This window comes from Phaenicophaeus curvirostris, chromosome 1 (assembly GCF_032191515.1).
Source record: "Phaenicophaeus curvirostris isolate KB17595 chromosome 1, BPBGC_Pcur_1.0, whole genome shotgun sequence".
Classification (NCBI taxonomy): domain Eukaryota; kingdom Metazoa; phylum Chordata; class Aves; order Cuculiformes; family Cuculidae; genus Phaenicophaeus; species Phaenicophaeus curvirostris.
Window position 1 is genome coordinate 95,427,844 of NC_091392.1, and position 8,070 is coordinate 95,435,913.

The window sequence follows — 8,070 nt, forward strand, 5'->3', positions numbered from 1 at the left end:
CCTCCCCTGGTGCAGCTTGAGGCCATTCCCTCTTGTCCTGCCTCCTGTCACTTGGGAGAAGAGGCCAGCTCCCTCCTCTCCACAACCTCCTTTCAGGTAGTTGTAGAGAGCAATGAAGTCTCCCCTCAGCCTCCTCTTCTCCAGGCTAAACTCTTCTCCAGCTCTCTCAATCACTCCTCATAAGACTTGTTCTCCAGCCCCTTCACCAGCTTCGTTGCTCTTCTCTGGACTCGCTCCAGAGCCTCAACATCCTTCTTGTGGTGAGGGGCCCAGAACGGAACACAGGATTCAAGGAGTGGTCTCACCAGTGCCGAGTACAGAGGGAGAATAACCTCCCTGGACCTGCGGGTCACGCCATTTCTGATACAAGCCAAGATGCCATTGGCCTTCCTGGCCACCTCCTTTAGCTTAGCTGAGGATGTCGTGTGAACACCTCACAAAATTTGGTCCTAGAAGTCCTATGAGATACATTTTTTACTTAAAATGTGTGTATGTTATGTATATTTATAATACCTAAGATTCATATATTCGATATCATGAATTTGGTATTTTTATTTTTATCATCTATTTATTCCTTTTTTTCTTATTTATATTTAGTTGGCTTCTGATTTTTCAGTCCCTCATTTGGAAGGAAAACTGATTCAGGTTTATGGGCTTGGTTAGCTCTTCCCCTGACTGTTAAAAGACAAACAGCATATGTTTCTGTAGTAAATTAGAGCTGTATCCTGCTGCACAATCCTTGGAAAATTCTTATTTAGTCAATAACGTGGAATCCTTTGGGAAAATATGTGGTGTGAATTGAAAGCATTTCTCAGCATCTGCATGCATGCCACAGATGTGTTGGCTTCTTTCAGGCAGGTGCCCTGCAATTAGAGGAGAGGAACCTGACTTGTATGTGGTTGGAGGGGGTTTTGGAGAGTTGGCTCTTGTTGGGGTTTTTTAGAGGTAATTATACATACAGCTTTATCAGTGAAAATGTTGGGAAATAGTTCTGTCCAGCAGCGTCAAAAGAGGAGAAATGTAACTCAACTATTAAAATAAAAACAAAAGCGGAATTAATTTTGTTTCTATAGTTTCACTTTGCTGTTTGCAGAGGAGCTGTATGAGCTGCTGTGCGGTCTCCACAGGCTGTCATACTCAGGAAGTGGACAAGCCAAATATAGAATTGCCACTAAAAAAGTAAGCTCTCCAAATAGAAGGGATGAAATGGTTGACTCAGGGATATACAGGAAGAAGAAAATAGGGTTAAGAAATTACAGCAGAGTCTGTAGACAAATGCTTGGATCTGATATCTTTTGGCTCTGGGTTATGACGTTTTCTCCCAGCAATTGCAGATCAAGTCACCTGTTATTAAGAGCTCAAGTTTGTGTTAGGATCACTTTGCACACTTGAAACTTCAGACTGAAGTGTGAAGAGGTGAGACAGTGAATGTCCTTTCTTCCTGGGGGACTTCCTGGGCAGAGGTAGTGGGATGCTGATGGTAGGGTCACACACGCATCCACCGAGACACCTTTGTAAGGGGTAATGCCAGCTTTGCCTGCTTTCAGAAATACAATGCTCCTCTGGTCTGCTGTGGGACATGAAACACTAGCCCTCGGGAGAGAGAACTTCAGTGGGGAGCCACTGCATCTGTTGTCTCCATCTAACTTGTTCTCCCTCAACAAAAGTTTACCAGTCCAGAAATTGTTTTGCTGCTACCTGGCTGCTTAAACCACCTGCCAAAACCTGCCAAACCCTAAAAAACCCTCATCAAACAAAAAAAAAGTTCCACCTTTATTCCATGACTAGCTGCTTGACTAAGAAAGCCCGACACTCCATGGATTCAGTGTGTTGTAATTCCTGCTACCCTTGCAATTGTCCCTGTGTCCTTAACCCTGGGACCCCAGTAACCACAGCTGGTCTTCACCAACTCATGGGCTGATTCACCTGAGCTGCAGAACTTTGCCTGCTGGCCTCAATGGAGTGATAATTTGGATTTATTTCCTCCACCTGACTACAGATTTTCCCAAAGCTCATAGACACTCCCCCACCCACAGGTGCTTGTCAACTTTTTTTTTTCCCAGAGCCGGCTAAAGGTACAGAGGAGAGATGCTGACTGCTGGATGGTGTGACTACATTCCTGAGGAATTTCAGTGTATAATAATATAAGCTGTTAACGCAGAACAAAATGCTTTGGGGAGGATTTTTGGAGGTGGGATGATGCTTAGTGTCTCAGGCAAGAAACGGGGGTACTTTGAGGGACCTTAGCACAATTACTATGGATTTGATCCCTCAGCATTACTATGTGTCTTCAGGAATGCAGGATCATGTTGGTGTGGATGTGCTGACTGCTGTGAGATATTTACAAACTCATTGTGCTATAACCTGAGCTTTTCCTTTAGCCCGACCATGAGCCTGCCCTGTGCTGTGGAGCAGAGGAGCCTTTCCTAGCTGACCCTCAGTCTCTGCCTCTCATGCTGTCTGGTGAGCAGCAGCAGCCAAGGCTGGACCCATGCAGCATGACTGAGCTTTGCCAGGAATGATAAAAAAAAAAAAAACAACAGTCGCACCCTCGCCATTTCTCTATCTCTCTGAACTTCCGTGAGGTCTGTGATTTTTCAGAAACACCCAGCTCTACCAGCAATCAGGCAGCTAAGACTGAAGTGTGATGTACTACACAAATCTCATCGTGAACTGGCACTGCTAATCAGCAGGAGAGGGAGTGAGATGTGTTGCAGTTTCTCTCTGTCCTGTAAGAGCAGCTAGCTAATGGTCTCCCTGTGTGACATCTCCTGGCAGTAGTTTGTTACAGAAGAGTTTCTGAAAGGGAGGAAAGCAGGATGTGGAGCTGCGTGGGCGTGGGCTGTGACAGGGCACTGTGCCAATGCCACCTTTTATGGCAGTGAACCTTCCTACCCTCTCCTCTGATGGGGCATATGGCCCTGCCAACAGCTAGCAGGAAAAATCTGCTTTATGAATACCTTGCTAATGGTGTCATGATTCTTGCTCCTAAAAAGTGATCAGGAATGTTTTCAAAAGCAGCAGGAGTCCCCTCTGTGAGTGTGACATAGGCACTTAAAGCAGCAGGGATTCAGCAAGCTTAGGAGTTAAGAGCCTGAGGCTGAGATTCAACACGTGTGAGCTTATTGATGCTTCTCCCTGCCACAGGTAAGGATCCACCAGCTTCACATGGATTTTGTTGTCCTTAATTCAAAGTGCTTCTGAGAGCAAGGAGTCATGCTTCGCAGACTTTTGCCTTTTCCCCCAAGACCAGATAAAGCCGTCACACCTTAGGCATCTGGCCACAAACCTACAGGGAGGTGAGGGTTGCACTCTCTTTGGAAACAAGCAGAACACGATTTTGGCAATTGAATGCCTCATCTGAGCTTCTTAAGACCAAGTAAAGAGACAAGAGGCAGTACTCAGAGACTGCCTAACTTTTTCTTTGATCTGCTGAGAAAACAGTGGGAAAGATGAGATATTTTTCTCTCTGTAGACATTCAAGGAAATAATCTGTCCACTCAGTGGTTTTGTGGTTGTTTCTACTAGGAGAGGTGTGTTGGAGAGACCTGATGACCATCCCTTGGAAGCACAACTGCACAGACTGAGACCGAGGACAGAAGCAAGGCTGTGACATGAATACCCAGTGAAGCAATGGCCAGAGAGGCTGGATAGCTGAGTGGGAGCACCATCCAGCACCTGCTATTCTGAAGTTACGTTGCTTTTTCCAGTTGTCTTTTCCTATGTTTACAGCTAGCCAGGCGGCATACCAAAATACAGCAAGGTTGGAGGGCAAGAGAGCCCTGTGCAGCATCCTATATAGGTGTGATAAATTCAGAAATATCCAAGTTCTTTACCATATCCAGGTAGCAAGCAACTGAACAGTGGTGAATCCTGCTGGAAACCCTCACCACAGGGAGGGCAGTGATGGCAACCTGTTGACCACAGCAGAAGAGCAGTCTGGCCAGTGCCCAGCAGTTCTCAGGGTCCCCACACTGAGCATCTCTGGAATAAGTGATGCAGAAAGCAACCAGCGTGTCCTAGGTGACTCCTGGTGTACATCTCCCTCTGCCTTCACGACTCCTTAGCAGGCAGTCTGTTCCTACTTACTGTTGTACATAACTGTAATATGCTTATATATACCATGTACAGCACTTAAATATATTGTATAATTTAATCTATTTCTATATAATGTATATAGAAGCTTGTCTTTATGAGACATGGTGCCAGCATATAAGAGATGGCAAGGTGAACCTGTAAGTGTAGTTTTCCTGCCGGGAAACTCAAAGCAGATGACAAGTACTCTCTGTTCCTCGTGTTCCCTGTCTGCAACATTCTTCCCCACTTCTCAGATTCTCCGTGCTGGGATGCTATGGATGAAGTCACTTCCTTAGAAAACTTTGTAAGACAATATTCTTCAACATACTAAGAACTATATTGTTCATCTTAATTTGCTTCCAAAATTACCTATGTTTAATCAAGAGGATTCTCATGGTGCCTTAAGTGGTTCCTAAAAGCTGATTCATTGCATGAATTATTTATTTGTTCATGTTTTTAATAAAATTAATTTCTTAGCCCTCTTGTTTAGTAATTAAATACAAAATTGTATTGAACCTACCTTATTTCTGGTAGGCAGTTTCCCATCCTTCCACTGGATCTCTGCACCCTTGGGTAGCCAATTTTGGTGTGGTTTTCCTGCTGACTGAACTGTTTTCTGTACTGGCTGTGTTACAGAACGAAACTCAGTGACCAAAGATGCTCAATATCTCACACCCTAAGTGTACGCAGCACCCAGATGTTGTGCACCTAAAAAAAAGCCACCTAAAGCCTCCAGCATAGACAAGCTTCTGATGAGTGGGAGGGGAAGAGGAGAGGAATGGCTGAGTGACGTGGCTTCCTGAAGTGTCAGCACCAGCAAGGGTTTACTAGTGCTTGTGGTTTCAATGAAGAGGCTAGCACATTGCAGCCTGGACCCTCTCTAGGATACCTCAACTGAATTAACAACTTGAGGTGCTCTCAGCAAGGGAAAAAACACATGCATGGCCATCTTGCTCTTCTGAAAATTGATGCAACGACCTGAATGGTAAAACCCAAACCCTTACGAAGAACAGCCTTTGCTACTGAAGATTTCCAATGAAATCTAGTTTTGCTTCCTCCTCTTTTCTTTGGTCTTTTTTTACCCCTTTTTTCTTCCTCCTGAGCTACAAGGAAGAAGAAAAATAGAAGCACTACAAATGCGGTTTGCAGGGCTGATGATTGAGGGAGTAATTACATTTTAATTCACATATTGTAATTGCAGAACATTACTGGAAAAAAAATCTCTGTAAGAATTCAGGAGTCTGCAGCAATTTCATCAAAACACAGAGGTGAAAAGCATCTGGCAGTTAACAGGACAGTTTCACAATATGCTCTGTGTCCTGGTAACATGTGATTTTGCAGACAGATATAATCCACCATGAGCTAGGTCTTAGTTAAACAGTCCCTCTCTTTCATTCTCTTCTGCACTTTGCTAGGCAGTCCCACACCAGGCTTCAATGCCAGTAGCTGTAATTTGCAGTCTTTCATCTCAGCCGATGTCAGTGTGGTAGCAGAGGGAAGGAATACAGTTTGGGAAGAGATCACAGATCAAATACCTCTAAGTGAAACGACTAGGAAAAGTCTGTCTAGAAAGCTGCCTGGAGGAGAGGGACCTGGGGGTGTTGGTTGACAGCCGAATGAACATGAGCCAGCAGTGTGCCCAGGTGGCCAAGAAGGCCAATAGCATCTTGGCTTGTATCAGAAACGGCGTGACCAGCAGGTCCAGGGAGGTTATCCTCCCTCTGTACTCGGCACTGGTGAGACCGCTCCTCGAATCCTGTGTTCAGTTCTGGGCCCCTCACCACAAGAAGGATGTTGAGGCTCTGGAGAGAGTCCAGAGAAGAGCAACAAAGCTGGTGAGGGGGCTGGAGAGCAGGTCTTATGAGGAGCAGCTGAGAGAGCTGGGGTTGTTTAGCCTGGAGAAGAGGAGGCTGAGGGGAGACCTCATTGCTCTCTACAACTACCTGAAAGGAGGTTGTGGAGAGGAGGGTGCTGACCTCTTCTCCCAAGTGACAGGGGACAGGACAAGAGGGAATGGCCTCAAGCTCCGCCAGGGGAGGTTTAGGCTGGACATTAGGAAAAAATTTTTCATAGAAAGGGTCATCGGGCACTGGAACAGGCTGCCCAGGGAGGTGGTTGAGTCACCTTCCCTGGAGGTGTTTAAGGCACGGGTGGACGAGGTGCTAAGGGGCATGGTTTAGTGTTTGATAGGAATGGTTGGACTCAATGATCCGGTGGGTCTCTTCCAACCTGGTGATTCTATGATTCTGTGATTCTATAACCAAGGATAAACAGCTGTGGCTGTGTACAAACTACCCTTGTGCCATCTGATCTAAAGCCTGTGCACAAACATGATGCTTTGGCTGTAAGTCTGGCGAAATGAGCATCGTCTGGTCCTGAAGTATCTCTTGGCTACTCACTGTGGGTTCTGCCACAGCCTGCCCTGTTGCAGCAACATGGGCTGGAGCACACATCAGTAGGTGCAGCTGCTGTCTTTACCCCAGTGTATTGCAGGCCTCCCAATCCAGCTGAGATGTTGAGGGCTTTGCCATATGCAGGCATTATTTTTGAACATGTTATAAGATGCCAGGCCAATTCAATTGCTTTTGACAAGCTTCTTCCCAATATTGGTACCTACTACTAGTACTAATGGACCAACTTCCAAAGGTCACTACAATTCAGCAGTGGATGAAACCATCTCAGTTTTGTTCTCTTTACAGGCAATGCCTTGAGAGGTGGTGCTGAATCCTGCTGACAAGGTAGCAGCTACCCAGTTGTTACCCTGGGTTTGATTGTTTGAAAAAATAGTGTTTTAGATTGATGGTTGACAAAACCATGTTTTAGACTACAATTGTGGCTGAGTGGCTCCCGTTGGCAACATTTTCCAGTTCAGCTATGTGATTTATCAATATCATTACTCACTTGGGCTGTGTGGAAATGTTGTCATTTAGTGACTGTGCAATTAATTCTTGCATGTCCCTTTTTTATTTACTGGAAACTAAAGAGACCATCCTAGTGCAACAGAAAGGAAAGTAAAATGTGAATCACTGAATGTTTCAAGGAGTGGAAGCAGAACTATCTTCTGCCTTATTTATTCCCAAGCTTTTACTGGCTTTGGAAAGTGGCTGAAGCTCAGGCACAGTGTGCAGTTCTCAGAAATGAAGCTGCTGTGCAACCGAAGCAAGAGAGCATGGTATCTAAACTGACAAGCAAGGAGGAGGTGTGTAATCCACCATAAGTCAATGCAAAGACAAGCAGATCAGAAACTGTCTGAATAAATGTACTTAAACTAACACTCACAAAACTGAAATAAGTGGTGAGGTTCATGAGTGGACTTCATATTCCTGTTTGCCTTATACTAAAGTAATGAATCAACTGCAGGCATTGGCTGGAGAATGGAGGTCAGAAAGAGATACTGCAGCAGCTCATGGATGCTCGTGCAGGCACCCATACACATAGACCAGGGATTGTCCCTGCTTGCCTGGGTGCCCTGTGGTGTCAGGGGCTGTCAAGGGATTGACAGAACCTGGGAGGAGCACCCAGCTTGCATGGCTTATTATCACCAAGCAGAGGATGCTATAAACAATTTAAAGTCAACCTGATTTTCCAATTACAATAGCTGTCTTTATCATTTGCTTAGATGTAGCTAAAACTGCAGGTTTGCTCTTTGTTGAAAGGCATTTACTGTAGCAGCACCCAGGTTTTCAGGGTTGTTTGGAAATACTTTTGGAAGATTTATTTTCTGGCAGAAAATAAAATGGCTAAAGCTTAGAAGAACATTTTCTCTGAGCAGAAAAATATATCAAGTGGGCTTGCAGTTCTTTTTTAAATCAAGTACAGTTCCCTTTGTCATCACTAAGTGGTGAAGTTTAACTTCAACACTATCTGCAAACTTGTAGAAAGTTCCTGTTTTGGAAATTCTGAGGGTCTGACAATCAGACATTAAATGTTTGCTTGCAAATCTCTCTTTCAGGACTGTCAGTTTTCTCTCTGACTTGGCCCAGAGCCTTGGTC